The sequence below is a fragment of the Tursiops truncatus genome, chromosome 2, assembly GCF_011762595.2.
Source record: "Tursiops truncatus isolate mTurTru1 chromosome 2, mTurTru1.mat.Y, whole genome shotgun sequence".
Taxonomy (NCBI): domain Eukaryota; kingdom Metazoa; phylum Chordata; class Mammalia; order Artiodactyla; family Delphinidae; genus Tursiops; species Tursiops truncatus.
This window is the reverse complement of record NC_047035.1, coordinates 162,208,365-162,228,631: the sequence shown is the minus strand read 5'-3', so window position 1 is coordinate 162,228,631 and position 20,267 is coordinate 162,208,365. Positions and strand designations below refer to the sequence as shown.

The 20,267-nt window shown below is 39.2% G+C and overlaps 1 protein-coding gene across 7 annotated transcripts in view; it reads left to right on the top strand.

Moving 5' to 3' along the window:
* LOC141275672 (LIM zinc-binding domain-containing Nebulette-like) overlaps positions 1-20,267 on the top strand; it is a 237,148-nt gene that overhangs the window by 153,708 nt on the left and 63,173 nt on the right. The gene's annotated exons all lie outside the window — the stretch shown is intronic.

Here is a 20,267-nt window from a genome sequence, read left to right as displayed (position 1 = left end):
TACTTATATATTAGAACTTTGCAGGAGGACAATGAATTTCGATGTGTGATTGTCTCTGATCCCTCATTTAGCACTTCACCTGCTTTGTAGAGCAAGATCCATTCTCCATGCTTGTAATGCCACTGGGTCAAGAATATACTGTTACTCTTAACCTGAAGGGATGTGCGTTTACACGTTTAATTTATTGCACAAATAATTTTATAACAGCAATAATGGAAATAAAATTCTGAAATCATGTAGAGGTGATCCAATGCATCAATATTTTTATTTTCCTTCCAGTCTTTTTTTTTTTTTTTTTTTTTTGCGGTACGCGGGCCTCTCACTGTTGTGGCTTCTCCCGTTGCGGAGCACAGGCTCCGGACGTGCAGGCTCAGCGGCCATGGCTCATGGGCCCAGCCGCTCCACGGCATGTGGGATCCTCCCGGACCGAGGCACGAACCCGTGTCCCCTGCATCGGCAGGCGGACTCTCAATCACTGCGCCACCAGGGAAGCCCCCAGTCTTTTTATATATGGATGCATGCTTTTTAAAAAACAGGATTTAGTCATAGCTTACATATATCTCTTTATTCAGTGCAGCTCTTCACCCTGAATATTGTATGTTTAGTGGAGATGAGTACTTGTAATTATGGAACATGGTTTTTTGTTTTGTTTTGTTTTGTTTTTTTTTTTGTCAAATAGAACAGAAGAGTTTTTTCAATACTTGGGGTGTTTCTGACTAACCAAAATGAGTAGCGGGACTCGAGAAATTTTGCTAAAGTTCGTCTGATATTTAATTAGCACTTTAGTTTGAGATTTCATAGTGATAAAGTTGATCCATGTTCTGGTATTTTTTGTGGGGATAATCTTATTTGAACGTCACAGAGTCTGATTTAAAAAAAAAATATTTTTTGAACACAATTTTCAGCGGGTGAAGGCACCTTCTTTCCTTGATCACCTTGCCCGTGGGGATGGAGTTGCCAGGATCCAGGGGAGACCGAGGGCATTATAGAAATGGGTGGCATTTTCTTAAGCGCATAAAACCAGGGTAAGAAACGGCTGCATCGGACAAGAGCTCATCTTGCGTGGGAGGAGATTTCCCAGGGCTCCTTGTAAACCTTTGATGAAAGGAATGACCCTGGCTAATAGAATGCCCTCAGTTCTTCTCTTTTCTTCTTAAAAAAAAAGTTGCATTTAAAGTTTGGTAGGGTAAAAATTTCTCATTGTCAAAACCTGATGAAACAAAGATGTCCTTCTTGGTCAAGTTGAAAACTTTTAGCAGTTTGTCACCTCTCTAGAAGTAATAGTTTTAGTTCAAAATTTTATTTTGTTCTATATGAAAAACACAAATAACATTCCATTCCACTAGATTATTTAGTTTTGTCCTCTGGACCCTGTCAAATAAACTGACAACTACATTGTTCGGGTAGCTTGGAAACAAATAATTTTGTTATTAAGTTGAAATAACATCATGATAACATCATGATAATTTGATTTAAAATGATGGTGGAAGTCAGTGTAGCTTTCACAAGTTTGATATTAGATTTTTACTGTGTGTTCTTTGTGTACCTGTTTTTAATCTAATCTTGACATTTTTTAAAAAGAAGTTTGTAGAGTTGTTGTTGTTGTTTTAATTAAACTTTCTGTTGGACTTTTAAATGTTTGCCTGGAAAGCGTTGATAGAAAGTGCTCTTTTCCCTCTTTATAAGTTTTGACTAAAAAGTAATTGGGTGAGCTGTTTAATATTTTTACCTTCTGATAAATGACATGGATTTACAGAATAGATAAATGAAGGTAAATTACTTTCTCTTTAAGAAAGTAATTGCTCTAAAAGATTTTTAGAGGCCAATTCTCTGAGGCATTTCAAGTAGGACTTGGTTAACTAAAGTATAACTTACAGTCAACCGTAAGAAACCAGTATTTCGTAGCATCTGATATGTTTAGGCATTTTTTTTCTTGGCTGTGTGTATCACGTGTAGCATTTTTCTGGAGCCTGTCTTAGGAGAGGTAAGTGCATATGTCTCATTAGTTTGTGATGGCGCTGCCCAGTTGGCCCATTCAGTTTATTAATGAGGCCAAGGTTTGGGCTCTGTCCCTGGACAAGCCAGTTCCTGTAATTTCTCTCTCCCCTGTACACATTAGACTGCACTAGTTATCACTGGATGCCTGTGAATCCTTAGGAACAGATATTTTGGGCACAAGTCTTTGCAATTTGAGACCAACTGTTATGTTTATTGCTATAGAGAACTGGAGTGATTAAGGAAAGAGGTTTTTTTCCCCAAGTTCGGTGTTATGGTTAGCCAAAGGTTAATCAGAAAACTCCGTTTATTTCACTGATGAGTTTTGAAAAGAATTCTAAAATATATTGAAATTAAGCCATGGTTGAAGTTTAGTGCACATTTTTGCCTTAGAATAGAAGCACAGTCATATTTTTATTTGGTTCTTATTATAAGCTGTCTCAGGATAATTGTTCTCACCATCTTTCATGGTTAATTCTCTAGATGATTTTATAAAAGGAAGCTTAGATATTTAGCATTCTACCAGACCTACTGGGATCATCTAGTTTAATTTTCTCACCTTACCAAGTGAAGAGATAGGATCCTCAGGGAACCTGCTAAGGTCACATAGCTTGTTAGGCCCAGCTCCAAGTTTACCATGCAAGTTCCTTCACCAGCTTGACCCACTCTCTGCAACGCTGTTCCCAGGGAGTGGGGTTTCTACCCACCTGGAATATCAGCTTCCAGCCTTAGCATTTTCCTTATTCTTTACTTAAATCAGATTATGGTTGGCCCTCCGTATCTGTGGGTTTGCATCCGTGGATATGGAGGGCCGACTGTAAGGACTTGAGGATCTTTGGATTTTGGTATCCATGAGGGGTCCTAGAACCAATCCCCCTCAGATACCCAGGTACGACTTTATAGTTAAAACATTCTAGTGAGTATTGTGAGATCTTACCGTGAAGCATTTTAAGTTTATTGTCGCTCTGCTCAGATCTACGTAAAACTTGGCATTCTTTCTTGCTTAAGACATAACTGTCCTCATATGAGAATTTATTATTTCTTTATGTGGGCATTTCTAAACAAAACTTTTATTGAAAAAGAAAATATCAAAATGACTAGAAAAAACAAAAGGTAGGAAAGATTTTGGAGGGGGGAGGAGATAGTAAGAACTTTTGAATACTTACTATGTGCTAAATAATTCAAAAGGGTATAAATGGGATGCTTGCCAGTTCCTGTTGTTAGGTTTTTAGGAATTCTGCATAATGGAAAAAACACCTTTCAACAGAAATACCGGGCATACACAGCTAAATCACAGTTATCTTGTTTTCAATCATTTTGGAATTATCTCCTCTTCAGAAAATAGTTTTAAATAATATTTTTGTTATATTATTGTTTGCTTTGCTTAAGTGTGGTTTTCACTGGTATCTCAAACAGTGACATCCCAGCAAATTCTGGAATACAGAATTCTTGCTCAAGTTTAACTGTTCTTTACTTATCTGCAGTCAGTTGGGGAAGGGGACTCCCATTTGAGGAGTTGTTAAAAAATATATTTAGGGACTTCCCTGGTGGCACAGTGGTTAAGAATCTGCCTGCCAGTGCAGGGGACACGGGTTAGAGCCCTGGCCTGGGAAGATCCTATATGCCGCGGAGCAACTAAGCCCGTGCACCACAACTACTGAGCCTGCGCTGTAGAGCCTGTGAACCACAACTCCTGAGCCCGCGTGCCACAACTACTGAAGCTGGCGCACCTAGAGCCTGCGCACCACAACAGGAGAAGCCACCGCAATGAGAAGCCTGTGCACTGCAACAAAGAGTAGCCCCCAGCTCTCAGCAACTAGAGAAAAACCCGCAGGCAGCAACGAAGACCCAGTGCAGCCAAAAATAAATGAATTAATTAAAAAAATATTAAACAGTGTTTTATGATTTTTTTTGTTTGTTTCTTTAACTACATGATGGATTGCCAAACCACATGCAGATGATTGGCAGGTATCTGCTGTTTGGGATTATTGGAACCACTTTTCTGTTGGTGTGTATAGCTGAGCTTTGATCACAAACAGCTGTGTTAAGTCTTAGCCCAACAGATGACAGGTATGATACTGAGAGGAAAGTAATCTGGAAGGCTCTAAAACCCATTTTGAAATTTTATCCGCTAACAAAATGTATATTAATTGGGACTTTTTTGTTGTTGCAAGTGCCAGAAAACTCAATCACACCTGGCTTCAGAGGTGTTGGCTCAGGTGCCTGAAGAGCCCAAGGGTGAAACTGGTTTTAGGGCAGGGCTGCCTATAGGGGCTTAAAGCGTTTCGTTGGGGCCCAGTTTCTCTCTATCTCTTAATCCTGTGTCTTCTGTGACAACTCAGTTTTCAGGCTGGCTTTCCTGTGTGGCTGAAAGACAGCTGCCATACGTTCAACCTGCATCTCTGTAGGCGCCAGTTCAGTGAAGAAGAGGCCCCCACCAGTGAGCTCACTGTTTCTCTCTGATCCTGATTGGTTATGGTGTCAATGGTTCAACAAATCAAGGGGACTGCAGTACACTGTCTGGCCACTTCCAAGTCACATAATCCACCCTTGTAGAGAGCTGGGGAGAGCTTGAGTTCTCAAAAGAAAGTAAGGGTGTTATACCAAAAGAAGGGGTGATGGATGCTGGGTGGTCAGAGAATAACAAATAGCGACCACAATATAGGTGATAATTTGTGCTTTCCACCTCATAAAGGAATCATTATGTGATTTTGCATTTACTGTGAAATGTCATAGAATCTTTCACTTCATAATACTAGGAAGGGAGTGAGATAAACTATTTTTCTCTTTCTGTAAAACTAACATTAAAATGCCTTTTGGTGGAGGGCTGGTATTAGTATTTGAAGCCACTTTCGGCAGACTGTCTCTCCAGTAGGACTTGTCCCTGAACCAGTAAGACTCTTTTTGAATGTTATGTGTCCTGTAGCCCTTGCTCCTTCCGGCACATGAGGTTTGAGCTTGTTCCTATGTAGTAAGACAGGAAATGAAATCACCTGTGTGTTAAAGTTAGAGCGACCCACAGGATGTCAGTGTGGTAAGAGGCTTCGATGGAATGTCTGAACCATTCTGATCAGACTTGGGAAAATGTGAAAGTCTTGCCTCTTAGAAGGGAGAAATAATAAATTTAAAGTATGCTCCGTCTATAAGATGATTCAAAAAGTAATTGTTACCTAAATAGAAAATAACTCTAACTCTTGCTAACAAAAGCAGCAAGAAGAGCTGGGTCCTGGGGCAGGACCTGCTAAGCCTCTAACCAAAGCCATTTCTAGCTTTCAGGGTGGTGCCGGCAGTGCATAGATCCTTGTCTTCACCCTGGCGCTGAGATGGGAAGGGCTGTCTCTGTGTTAGTGGCCCCCACTGACAGTTTGCTGAGTTCACCAGTGAGGGTACTGGTGAATGGTGGTCATCTCCACTGCTGCCCACAATAGCCCTGCTGTCTACGCTGTATGTACATAACCTCAATGAATATACCGTAGATGCACTGTAGATGTTGGTGCATCTGCCCGTTTCCATTTCTTCTTTCTTCTCCAGCTACTTTTCTTTCAATTTCTTTTCCACTATTTCAAGCACTCAGTTTTTTCCTTCTTCTTCCCGGTTCTCTCTTTTCTGAGCTTAGTGATCACTAAAGCTGGACAGAGGTATCACTTAGCCTGTTCACAGATGACCTTTGGATCTTTTGGCCGTGACCAACCCCAGCACTGTATATGACTGTATTTGCTGTTAATGCGGTAGGTTTCATCACATGTAGACAAAACAGGTCTATCTCGGTTCATAATCATAACACTACGTACACATCTCCAACACCCCTTTTATCGCAGGGATTTGCTATGTGAAATCAAGCCTGAGTTTTTGTTACAGTAATTGATTGAGTATTTATTGGTGATACAATATGGGATAAATATGCAAAGTATGGGCCATTCTTATCAATAATGGAAATAGTGACATCATATCTACCTTTATCTTTGCCACGATGACTTTATTTCTCAATAAAAGGGAAATTACTACAAGACTGGGTTTGAAAAGCTAGTTAGCACAAGCAGTGTGGTAAAGAAAGTTGCTTCTTTCTCCTTAAAAATTTTTTTGAATGGCATGTGTATTTTATTCATTTTAAATTTTTGTCAGAGTTTCAAAGTACATAACTTATGATTTTAATAAGATGCAGCAGTCCCCTCTGTACTTCTTCCAACCTCTAATTCCTTCTCTCCAGAGACAGCCACTTGTAAGCCTTTGATTTTCTTTCTGGCACCTGTCTATTCTATATATTGCTATTTGTAAGCTTAAAATTTTTTTAGATGTTATCTACTGACTTTTTGATATGGAAGAAGAAGATCTATTCTTTGTTAAACCGCCCCTCCCGATCCACCCAATATAGTTATGTCCCGTTTTCTTGGTTATTCAGTATCCTTTGTTTACAGGCAGACCCCAGAGATATGGTGGGTTGGGTGCCATAATAAAATGAATATTGCAACAAAGCGAGTCACACGAATTTTTGGTTTCCTAGTGCATGTAAAAGTTATGTTTACACTATGCTGAAGTGTGCAATAATAGCATTATGGCTAAAGAAATATAGATACCTTAATTAAGAACTTGTTTGATAAAAAGTGCTAACCATCACTGAGCCTTCAGTGAGTCATAATAGTAACATCAGAGATCACTGACCACAGATCACCATAATAAATATGAAAATTACGAAAAAGTTTGAAACATTACAAGAATTACCAAAATGTGACACAGAGATATAAAGTGAACAGATACTGTTGGAAAAATGGCGCCGATAGACTTGCTTGAAGCAGGGTTGCCACAAACCTCCAGTTTGTAAAAAAAGTGTGATATCCATGAAGTGCAGTAAAGCAAAGGGCAATAAAATGAGGTATGCCTGTATTTGGACTATTAAATATTGTTTGTGGCTGAGCCAATGAATGTACTATGATTATACTTTCTTTCTTGAAAACCTTTTTTCTTTTTTCCTAGAGTTGCTAATTTCTTTTGTACCTACTTTATCTCCACACTCTGATAGTCTTAAAAGTCCTTTCACTAGATCTACATGCATTAGGTAATCTATCAATTCTATAATTTTTTTCTTGAGATGTTCCTCCCAGAGCTTTTTGTCTCCTACTCTAATCTGGACTGCTTTTTCTCTGAGTTTGTTGAATAGCTTTGTCCTGGGATTCCCTTCACCATTACACTGGGCTTTCCCTTTGCTTTTTTTTTTTTTTTTACTCTTGGATACCATGTCTTCTTTCTTGGTTTACTCCCTCTTTTTGGTGGAACATATCCTCCAGTAGCTTTCTGAGAAAAGGTATGTGGTTGGTAAATCTTGAGTCCTTACTTGTCTAGAATCAACCTACCCTTCACACTTGGTCAATAGTTTTGGCTGAGACTACTTCAAAACTTTTCTCTCTGTAGGTGAAAGATAATTCTGGTGAGTTTATATATTTTTTTGGTGAAATCATTTTCATTAAGAGTTTTGAAGGTATTTCTTTATTATTTTCTATATTAAGAAAGAAATTGACATAATATCTAAAGCATAGATTTTTTAAAAATTTGCCTTTTATTGATGGTTTGAAATGAATTAGAATGAATGTTCTAGCAGTTTTGTATTTACTTACTTGAATTTGTTGTTTTTATCTTATTGCTCCCAGGCAAAATCTTTCTCTTCAGGTAAAAAATAATTCTGTTGATTTTCCTTCAGTATTTGGTTTTCAAATGTCACTAAAAGAATGATGGTTTCATACCTTGACTCTGGGTTTTCTCATGTAAGAAATACCAAGATTTCGTCATTTGTACCTCCATTAAAAAGGGAAAAAAATCATATATTAAATAAACATCCAAGTACATCCTGTATATTTTGGATTTATTGTTACTGCCTACTGAATAGTCACATATACATCATATTTTTGTCAAGTTCATCTGTGACACTCCGTGGACAATGCCAGATCTGTAGAAATTTCATTTGTTCAGAAATTATCTAATTATTTTATGCATTTTTATTGTTTTCATGCTCATCTTCCCCATTTCTTTTTTAAAAGATGTATGTATGTTCCTACCCCAAAATACCATTTAACGTATATATATATATATATATATATATATATATACACACACACACACACACACACACACATACAAATATATATAATTATATTGAATAATTCTCTAACCATAATTTAGGTATATTAGGTGGTTGGGGAACCAACTTTTGTGGCAAGTAGAACCGATGAGGGGAGACGTGGGGGCTCCCAGGTTTGCAGTTTTGAAAACTCATTTTGGATGCAGATTGCAGAGACAGGACAACCCGCAGAAGGATTAGTAGGAAGGGATCACAGTCACTTAAGTGAGTGATGGTGGTGGCTTGGGAATGGTAGTGGTGAAGAGGATGGAGAAAAGTAGGTTGCATTTGAGATACTGAGGAGAGACAATCATTAGCACTTGAGGCTGGGAATTGGGTGGGATGAGGTGAAGAAAAAGAAATGAGAGGAAACTGGAGACTTGGAACGCAACTTGTTAATTTCACCCAGAAATGTGGTGAATAGGATAGACTCACAGATCAAGTAATCTGATACTGGTAAGCTGTATATTCCTCATTTTAGAAAAGTAAAAGGATTTGGTGTTCGGATTAGAGTATTTAATCCTGGATGAGTCTTTCCTGGGCCTGGGGTTAAAAGGTTTCAGACCAGGGTGGGTGTTTAGGAAGCTGGGATATTTATGGGTGCGTGAATTTAAATCTAATTTCAGTGTCTGTCCTGTTTAACTGGGAATTGTCTCACTGATTACATATATTTTTCATATTTATTTCCTTATTTTTTTCTGTAGTGTTTTCCATAATTATTGGGAGCCCAGAACATTTACGTGAAGAAAACAGATTTTCAAAGGTGTTTTGGTTTCATATCATGATTTTAAGATTGATTTTTTTCATGTGATACATTACCTCAAAATCTTTTCTTTTTTGGTAACACTGTTTTCCCTATTTGTTCCTGGGCAAAGACTAGAGATGAGCATTTGGCTTGAGTTACAGATAAAACCAGGGATGTATTGGTTATTCCTTGCATCGCACTCCCGAATTAAGAAATGGTACCTAACAACCTGACAGTGTATTAGGGCAAATGGTGGTTGGCAGGCGCCTTTCAAAGGTACCGTTCTGATGCTTTTGTTCCATGTGCCTTTTAAGTTAAAATGCTAGTTGGAGTGGACAGATACCACTCATTGCACAATCTCTTTCACCCCTGGTGAGGGGCCTTTTGGTTGCTTCAATCTCAGCAGAAGAATGGGAGCAGCAGTTGGATCTGGTGGAACTGGCCTTTTTCTGGCTGCAGCCCCTCCTCCTCTTCCTGTGGGCTCCCAGGCCAGGGTGCCTGCAGGGGCTCTCTCCTCTTCTGCAGTCACAGCTTTGTGGTTCTTTGTGTGAGCTGTTATCAATTTCAGTGGATACGCTTTGTTACCTCTATTTGTACTATAACTAGAAATTTGATAAGGTTATGTGCCTGTCAAATGATTTAGATGTCAGGTGTAGATGCAACAAAGCAATTTTGACAAGTCAAACACTGGTGCAAAGAAGGGGGATGAGGGTGACCTGCTGATAGAAGAAAGTAAAATCTCTTATGGCCTCACTTTCTTTCTCTTTTAACTCTAGGTCAGTACTTTAACCTCTTTAATTTGTCCCTTCTTAAGTGAATGTGACACGGTGACATCCAGCTTCTATCTAAAGGGCAGTGAAACGGAGGCCTGCCGTTGGAAGGTAGATGCTGGCATTTAGGGAGATTTGACTTTGGGTATTCTGATAAAAACATCTGGGTCTGGGAACTTTATCTTTGACTGAAGCTGAGATTAAGGTCTTAGAAGACAAGGTTTATTAATGCCAGTGTCTGTTCACATATGTGTGTTACAGAGAGCCTGGTATTTTTAGTCAGCAGTGCCCCTTTCTTTTAGGGGGAGGTAAAGGCCCAGTGCCTGCAGTACATTTGTCGTCCTGTGTTCTGCAGCCCAGGCAATGATTTGATGGGTATTGCTCACTGATTTGTGATATCCTCTGTTGGATGAGTCGGTAGAGCCTAGGATTAATAGGTTTAAGTTTCTTAGAGCCTTTCTGTTGTTTTCCTTGATTGATTAAGTAACTTGTACCTCTGAGCTATCCCAATATATAAATCTCTTTACTGCCCACATTGAATATGTAGCTTTGCCTTGGCATCTACCTCAGCAGAAAACCCCCCATTTTACCAGTGGTATGTTGGACAGTAGTTACCCCCTTAAAGGTCAATGTGTCCAAGAGATGCTGCTGGAGTTATAGGGATACTTCCAGTATTTTGCCACTTGGGTTTGTGAAGTTATGGAATGAATGTAGGCATTCAAGTGTAACTCATCTTGACAAGGGTTTCATTATACTCTGCAAGCACAATTCAAAGAAATAATGAATTTATATTCAGGGTAGTCTTGTTTGAGTTTATTTAAAGAAATGAAACATACAATCCCTATAATAGCTCTTGCTACAGAAGTATTGATGGTGCTGACAAAGAGAAAACTCAGACCAGATGGTTTCCAAACAGTGGAACCACCTGGCTCCCTGGCAATGCCAACTTATTCCTGTTTCTCAAATAGCTGTACTCTCACGGACTGTGAAATGTATAAGTGAGATGTTCATGGGCTCAGGCAGAATAACATTCCAAAATTAGAATTATTAAGAGACATTAAAACACTTACCCATGTCAACTCAAACTGGCCACTCTCTTCCATTTACATTTTTTTCTTCTTTCTCTTTGTAACTATAAAACCCAGTTCTTTTTTATTTCCACATTGCAGAGAGAGAAAAACAAAACAAAACTGTTTCTTCTTGAGATGTTTATTCTGGAGGGAAAAGAAAGATCCTTTGTCCTTTTGGGAAATGGACTCACCAAAACTCCATTCATGTTTTCAGACCAAACAGGACACTTCTAGGTCAGCAAGGGAAGAATAGAATTGTACCTACAGCACCATGAAATTACACCAAATCATGAAACTTCATAGGAATATAACCAAGATAATATATTAATCGATGTGCAGACATGCAGTAATTTTTTCTAATTATAATGTTAAACTTTGGGATTTTCTTGAATTACTTAGTATCTAATTTTTTATGTTGGAAATCAGAGTGAATTTAAGAGTGAAAATATTGAATCATCTACAGACCTTTCTAAGTTGATGCTTAAGAAGGCAATCATGTTAAAGCTTCATTTTGAAGTGGTTACCTTAGCTTCTTACTCATTTGGTGAACGCCTAACTGAGCACCTAACTGGCAGTGTTTGTAAGCATTAGAGATCCAGTACGGGATAATGTATGTAACGTGAGAAAATTTAAACATTAAGATATTTACACTGTTGTTTAAAATCTAGTCTTTTTAAAGAAATACTGAGTATTTTCATCAAAATTACATTTCAGTCCAAGTGAAGGTCTTCGAAGTTTACCAAGTGTTTGAATTACCATCTCGTGGCATGATAGGCTAGAAAGAGCCAAGGCTTTCAAGACGGCAGATCTGGCTTTGAATCCTGACTCTACTGCTCACCAGGCGGTGATGTTAGACTTGTGCCTTAATCACCAAGTCACAGTTTCCTGTATTGGCTGGGATTCTGGGCTGTAAGAGATGGAAAACCCAACCCTCATTCACTTGGACAAAATGATAATTTGAGAATATCAAGGTACACAAATCTATGGACAGGAATGTGCCTGTTTCAGCTTCAGGAACAGTGTGAATCAGGACTCAAAAGTCAGCAGGTCAGGACTCTTTTTGGCAGGTGGGCTGCATCTGCCCCTTTGGGTTCTGGTGGTGGCAAGCCTGGCTGTCGACAGTTCCAAAGTTTTATGTCTTAGAGGTTTTTTTTTTTTTTTTTTTTTGGCTGTACGCGGGCCTCTCACTGTTGTGGCCTCTCCCGTTGCGGGGCACAGGCTCCGGACGTGCAGGCTCAGCGACCATGGCTCACGGGCCCAGCCGCTCCGCGGCATGTGGGATCCTCCCGGACCGGGGCACGAACCCATGTCCCCTGCATCGGCAGACGGACTCCCAACCACTGCGCCGCCAGGGAAGCCCACGTCTTAGAGTTTTACTTGCCAGAGGGAGAGACTCATTCTGCACTTTGGATCTCAATTCCCAAACCCCCTCAACATCTGGACTTGGACTAGCTTGGGCTAGATGACTGACTGCCTTTGGAATGATCCTTGGCGGTTAAGGAAGTGTGTCCTGTAGGGAAACGACAGCTCTTGAAAAGACCTACATGGGTGAATGGGGCCCGGGACCGTTACCAGAAGGAGGTTGGGGGCGGACCAAACAATAGTCGTCTCCATTACATTTCTCATGTGTAGAAAGTGGTAAATAAACATCTCTTTTACAGTGATTTTGAAGACTGAGCAGGATAATCTGTCAAATGCCTAGTATAATGTCTGCTACCTTGTAGCTCTTTAATAAATCATAGCTGCTATAACATAGCAGGGAGGCAACTAGCCAGCATTTCTCAAAACTGACACCTGTAATCAGTGTGACGCTCTCACTCTTAACTAAGAAGCATAAGTAGCCATAACTCTTCACTTCATTCTTTAGCATTGCTCACGTATTTATTTCTCATAGTCTCTTCCCTGTGCATGACCTGAATTAGGACTACGTTTCTAGTTGTAGTATAGGTATGTTAATAACCTGTAAACATTCCTGGGAAATTTATGTTTTAAACAAAATTCCATATTAAGGATTGAATCTTAAAAATTTTCTTTTGATTAAAAAGCCTTGCTGAGGGGCTTCCCTGGTGGCGCAGTGGTTGAGAGTCCGCCTGCCGGTGCAGGGGACGCGGGTTCGTGCCCCGGTCCGGGAAGATCCCACATGCCGCGGAGCGGCTGGGCCCGTGAGCCGTGGCCGCTGAGCCTGCGCGTCCGGAGCCTGTGCTCTGCAACGGGAGAGGCCACAACAGTGAGAGGCCCGCGTACCGCAAACGAAACAAAACAAACAAAACAAAACAAAACAAAACAAAAGCCTTGCTGAGATCCATGGTTTTTTCTGGGTGGCGAAAACTATCTATCGTGGAAGCTATTCTCAGTGTCATTTGTGTGCATATTAAGTGTATAATGTATTTAGATTTTTTCTTCTTCTGCATTCTTTTTTCCTTTGTTTTTGCTGTTATAGTTTTTATTCTCCTTCCCCCCGAGTTTTGTAGAAGTGGAAGAAGCATGTTTTCTTACAGAAAAACAGTCGATGTTGCCTGATGGATAATGCTATTGCAGGTGTGGGAGGGTTGTTAGGGCCAATTTTAACGACAATATCAATCTGTTAGGAAGCAGGCGTATGTAAGAAAAGCTTGGGGGTGAGGGATCATCTGTCACTTTCATCAGCTGTGGCTCTGAGATTAAGAACAGGTTACTTTCACTTTCATGACTGTTTTGTGTTAGTTCAGCTCTGTTTGTTTACATTTGCTTGATTCTTGATTTTATCCTTATCTCTTTACTGTAGTTTGAATGTAGCTTTCTTTTCTGAATGACTGATTGGCTAATTAGCTTTATCCTCACTGGAAATTACCCATTTTCTAATACTTTATAATTCAGAATGTGCACACAGGAATGTTCCCCGTTGTAACTTCTTATCCATCCTCTCCTTAATTTAAAGTTGCATGATATCTTCTGGTTCAAAATAATTTGAATAATATTCTACTCTGTGTGTGAATTAGGCCATTTGTATTTAAAAAACATAATCATGTAATGGGATGAGACTGGTTCTCTCTAAAGGATTAATAGTTAAGAGAACACGTGTCCAGAAATCAAAATTCATACATTGTCTGAATTATTATATGTTATTTAAAAAGTAACATGGCAACATAAATCATCGAGTCAGGCTCTATGAGTCAATTACTCTTCAGGACTAAATCAGGTCTTAGAATATTAATTGTGTTTTGTTTCTTTAGTACCTGAATAGTTAATTGGATGGTACTTTAGTTTCCTGGAAAAGTTAATCATCATCACCAAATACTTACTGTTCTCCCCAGAGTACTTTATAGCTCACAGGTAGAACTTGGTGGGTCAGTTACATTTTTCTGTTGTGAGATTCTCGGTGAAATATGCATTACATGTGTATATTTTAGGCACCAGTTTTCTTCATCAGCGTAGATATGATTTTTTGGTTGGAATCAGTAGTTCCGTCAGTACAGGCATACGTCGTTTTATTGTGCTTTGCTTTCCTGCACTTTGGAGATACTGCGTTTTTTACGAATTGAAGGTTTGTGGCGACCCCATGTCAAGCAAGTGTGTTGGCACCATTTTTCTGACAGCATTTGCTCACTTCATGTCTCTGTGTCACGTTTTGGTAACTCTCACAATACTTCAGACATTTTCATTATTGTATTTGTTATGATGATCTGTGATTAGTGATCTGTGATGTTACTATGAAGACTCACTGAAGGCTCAGATGATGGTTAGCATTTTTTAGCAATAAATTATTTTTTAATTAAAATATGTACATTGTTTTTTTAGACGTAATGCTATTGCATATTTAATAGACTACAGTGTAGTGTAAACATAAATTTATAGGCACCGGGAAACCAAAAAATTCATGGGACTTGCTTTATAGCAGTGATCTGGAACAGAAACCACAGTATCTCCAAGGTATGCCTGTACCAGAGTTTTGGCAATGACCTTCTCCCCCTGGCCTGATTCTTACTAATAGAAAATTTAAACAAGTGTTTCCTTCAAAAGAAAGACCTGAAAACATTTCGGGTGAAAAGTATGGGCTGTGATAAACTTTACTTTGGGTGATAATTTTTGTCCCTTTTACGGCACCACAGATTCCATTACAGATAATGAACTAGCTAAAGTTTTAGTGTTTAAAATTTTTAAATTAGTTTTTAAAAATACTCAATTGCTTCCACTTTCCTCTTTAATTATTTACAGGACATTGTTTATATCTTATATGTGTTCAGTTTGATTTTTTTCATTTTGGCATTTTTTTTCATTGTCCGATGAATTGAAAGATAGTATCTGGGGAGATGCCAGAGAGAGACTTCTGCCTCCCGTTAGCTGTCACCTCAAACTCCCGCCCTTCATCGATAAAAATGAGCACTAAATTGTGTACCTGCTAGGATTTATCTGAAGATAATATAGGTGAAGCGTATTTTAATTTCTTTTTCTTTTATTTATTCATATTCTCTTTTGATCTTAAAAAGGCTGAAGGAGCTTCCAGGTACAGGTGGCACAGTGCCTGGGCCATGTGGTAGGAAGCGTTCTCTAGGTGTTTAGGTACTGTAAGTTAACACATGCTTACAGGAGTTGAGTGCTCAGCCCTCCTTACACATTAGCTGCCAGCCTTCCCACCCTGGCTCTGCTTGCATGATATATAAACCACTCGGTGCAGTGCCTGGGATGTAATAGAGAGTTAATAGATGGCAGGCATTATTATCATCATCTTATTTAATTCTCACAAACGTACTGTCAGTGCTGTTACTACAGTTATGCTTATTTTGTACACAGGGAAACTGAGGCTCAGAGAGATTAAGTAACCTGCTTAAGGTCACACAGCTATTAAGAGGTGGAGCCGGTGCCCAAGATGAGTTTGTCAAAATCCTAAACCTGAGCCGTTAACGTCTAAGCTACACTTTAGTGTCTTAGGAGTGATTTTTAATTTTCTTAGCTTATTGAGAAATTAATTAAGATATGCTTTTTATTATGTATTCGGAGCACTTGTTTAGAATAAAATGTAGATTTCAATGTTTTTAAAGTGAAGGAACTCCGAAACTGATCAAGTTGGATTGTGAATATACCTAGAATACTGACAAATCTGTAAATATTCAGTAAGTACCTCTGCAAATACAGTGGAAGGCTGATTGAAGGCTTAGAAATCTATGAAAATTATTTTTAATGCCTTTTAATTATGTTTAAAAAGGTAATTAAAATTTTAATTTTAGTTAATTAACCATAAATTTACAAATTATGAGATTAATTTATAAAAAACAAATTCACTTTGAGCTCATTTGACTTAACATTTGTTAAAATTAACTTCACCTTAAAAAATATCCCTTAATCAGATTTTCCTTTGTAGTTGTTTAATTCCCATCTAGCATTGTAAGATTAGCCAATTTTCTGCATTTTAGACATTAAAGATATAAAACTTGATCGTAATCAATCATGAAACAGTTATTAAGCTTTTAATACATGCTTAGCACCAAGCAAAATGCAATGAGATAGAAGGAAGCATATGGTACACATTCTCCAGCACTTTGAAATCTACTGAACTATACAAGATGGGACATAATTGAGTGCTGAATTTTGCAAATCAAACCAAGAATTCTGCATGTAGTTTAAAAATGACACGACCCTCACAACTCCCGTGGAAGAAAAGTAAAGTACCCATCATGTCATGAAAGATCATAAAATTGGTCCCTGATTTTATTGTATCAGATGGAGACTTTAAAATATGTGACATAAAGAGCAGAATAAGATCAGTCAGTAATAAACATGCCTGTAGATTTTAGGCTTCCGTTAAACATAATTGGACAAGGTAAGCTGCTTTAAGGCTAAATACCGTTCTCTTTTTGCTTCCTCTTCTGCCCCTGGATTATTCTTAGCCCTCTGGTCTATTGTGATTCGCCAAGAATTCTCTTGTACTGCTACTATTGCTCATTAATCCACGTTTGGAATCCCTTTCATCCTCTTCTCGATTTCTCCTTTCTTGCCTTTTTGCCTCATTTCATTATTTGCCAACATAGTGAAACAGCTTCATGAAGACGAAGACATTTAGAGGGACTAATTTAACTTTCTGCCTGTGATAGCCACTGACTAAGTCACTTGCCACTTCATGGAAGACCCAAGTTTTGTCTTTAAGCTGACTGAAAATATCCACTGAATTCCTGGCCTTGAGATTCTTTTCCTATTCACTTGCTCATGATTTTTCTTTAACAGGAGACCAGAGGTGATAATTTTATAGCCAATGCTGAAGCATAGGGAAGAAAAGGCATTTTTAATGGGGACAGAGCAGGAGTTTCTAAGAGCAGCTTATATGAGGCTCAGTGAATACTTTTTGAGTTAATGTTAATATATACGAGCACTGCGATGGACTGAATGTTTGTATCCTCCCAAAGTTCATATGTTTTAACCTAATCCCCAATGTGATGATATTAGGAGGTGGGGCCTTTGGGAGGTAATTTGGTCATGAGGGTAGAGCACTCATAAATGGGATTCGTGCCCTAATAGAAGAGACCCCAGAGAGCTCCCTCATCCCTCGCTCCATGCGAGGTTACAGTGAGAAGATGGCCATCTGTGAACCAGGAAGCAGGCTCTCACCAGACACCGAATCTGCTTGCACCTTGATCTTTGATTTTTCAGCCTCTAGAACTGTGAGAAATAAATTTTTGTTGCTTGTAAGCCACCCAGTCAATGGCTTTTTTGTTATATCAACCCCAATGGACTAAGATAAGCACTATGGCCAGCAATTTCTTTCTAAATCTCATCTAGATCTGTGTTTCTTAGCTTAATCTTCCAGCTCTTCCCCCTTCTTCAGCCAAACGGAGGCATTTTCAGTCCCTGAATATGGGGTTCCTCTCTTACCTCTGGGTCTGGGCCACACTCCTGTTGTCTGCTTCTACTCCCCTTCTTTCTCTCTCCCCTGCTCCCTCCCTTCTTCCCTTTCTTTTTTTATTTTTTTTTGCGGTACGCGGGCCTCCCACTGCCGTGGCCTCTCCCGTTGCGGAGCACAGGCTCCGGACGCGCAGGCTCAGCGGCCATGGCTCACGGGCCCAGCCGCTCCGCGGCATGTGGGATCTTCCCGGACCGGGGCACGAACCCGTGACCCCTGCATCGGCAGGCGGACTCCCAACCACTGCGCCACCAGGGAAGCCCTAGGACTGTTCTTTTTGATGTTCTATGACAGACACTGGGTAACCCTTTCAAGTCAAGCAAAACTAATACGATGATGATAATGCTGGGCATTTGCACAATACCTTATACCTTCTAAGGTTCTTCCCTGTGATTTATCTCATTCAGTCCCTACAGCCTTATTAGTTAAGAATTTATCAGAATCTCTAATTAGAAATGAGGAAACTTTGGCTCAGAGAAGCTAGGAGGCCTGTGAGGTGACTGGTAAGTGACAGGGATGGGATGTGAAATCTAGGCTCTTGTCCGCTAAAGCAACGCTTTTTCCCTGATACAATCCCCTATTTTTATAAACTCGTAAATCTTGTGTCACAAATAGAAAGAACCAGAGCGTAGAAGTAAATGAGGAGAAATTCACACGTTAACAATTCTGGGAAACTCGCTGTACATGTGTATACGTTGTAGGCATGTTAGGGGTTGTGTATTAATCAGAATTCTTTTGGTTATTGAAAGGAGAGATATTAGCTCACTTAACTGGTAAGCCTGGTGGTTCTGGCTTTAGGAAGAGTTAGATCCAGGTGCTCGAATGATGTTGTCAGGAGTCTCTCATGATCTCTTGCTTTGCTTGCCTGTGTGTTGGCTTCATCCTCATTGGGTAGTGGCCAAATTATGGCCAGCAGCTTCAGTTTTACAGCTTGCTAAACTAGCCAGACCGTGGAGAAAGAGCACCCCTTTCCCAAGAGTTCCTACCAAAGTCCTAGATCTGGGGCTCTTGGACACACACCAGATTCAGTGTGTGGGCCGATTCCAGGGTCCAGGGTGCAGTGCTCTCACTGGCTGGATGGGGTCATGTTGTGAGGGCAGAGGAAACACATGAGACTGAAGGGAGGAATCCTCTTACCTCCCTCTGACCTTTGAGCTCTCTTTATTTTTATATCCACTTGTCTCTCAGAATCAGACTATGCATACCTGGCAAACCATCAGATATAACATTTAAAATTAGACCTAAGTAGAGAGATAGGATGTAAGTGGCTGGGAGTACAGAAAAGAGAGGGACTGACTAAGGGCGCCAAGGCTCCCTGTGTGCAGGAAAGATTTACTGGGTGGATTGGTGCTTGAGTTGATGCTGAGAGTATAGGAGGCTTGGTTGTGGATCACCCCACTAAAAAAGGATTAAACATCTTCTAAAAGTCGGCAATCCAGTTGTGGAAGTGATTGTATACTCTTCAAAACTAGTCATTTAATGTGGCAAGCCCAAATCAGATGATTCTTATGTGTCTTGTGAATGTGGAAAGGACACTTAAATGGTAATTAACTCAAAAGTTACGATTCCAAAATTTACTGTTTTTTTCTTTTCAGTTCTTTCTTTGGAAATTGCCATTAAAAAAAAACCCCAGGCTAATCAAAAAGAATATGTGATTGTGTCTTCTCTGAAATTGGTGTTAGGGATGTTAGCACTTGGCTTATAGATTTTTCTTCTTATTTCTTCGTTCCTGTTGCTGCTATAACCTTGCCGTCTTTCTTAACTTTTATTATTCTACTGCTCTGCACCTTAGTGCTTACTTCAAGCAAAGCTAAATGTCTTCCCTGCTTGGTTAGGCATAAAACACTGAGAATGTACTGGTGTGTATCTTCACACATGCTGGGAGATTGAGAGTTAGAAGGCTAATCTCATGCAGCATTTTCTGTAGAAGAAAAATAATGTGGTTTATTTGACCTTTTACTTATGGAAATAAAGTAAGGGTTTTAGTACTTTTATACATTTAAACGAAACGTGGAGGGAAAATTAGATATTCTTAGGCTAAAAGTGATGAGAGTATCTGTTTCTTTTTATTTATTGTCATCTGAGGTTTTTTTTTTTTTAAGCTCTTCAGGTAAAAGGAAATCTTCCAGTAGCCTCACGGACAATAATGCCTGAGAGAATTGAGTATTTAAATACAAACACGACTCAACAAGAACAGTCATTCCATGATCAATTAAGGAGACTTTTCAAATTTATATAGAAAGTAGCATTTACAGAATCATTTTTATTAGCTACCCTAAATGTTAATTATTAATTTAAGTTTTAATTTGAAGCTGATAATTATGAATGTGAAAATGGGGATTATATGAGTTATCAAAAATATGTTTCCATATGTCTTGATATCTAGCCTTTTAAAGAAATAAGACCAGTCCAAGTGATGTAACCATCTCAGTCATTAACAAGCAGGATATTTAACTGGTGTGACAGTTATTGTCATTATGCTAATAATAGGAGGTGGGGCCCTAGTAAGATTAAGCACTAGCTATTCCAATCCCCTGAGGAAACTGTAAAATTCAGCCTCACCGGGTTGTAATTAGAAAAGAAATATGTTTAAATACTGAAAAAAACTTAGGTACCTCACACAGTATGCCAAGGGCATGCGCTTGAAGCCTTTTAATCTCTAGGTGTGGCCTGTTCTATAAATATTTTCGTAAGCATTTACATAGTC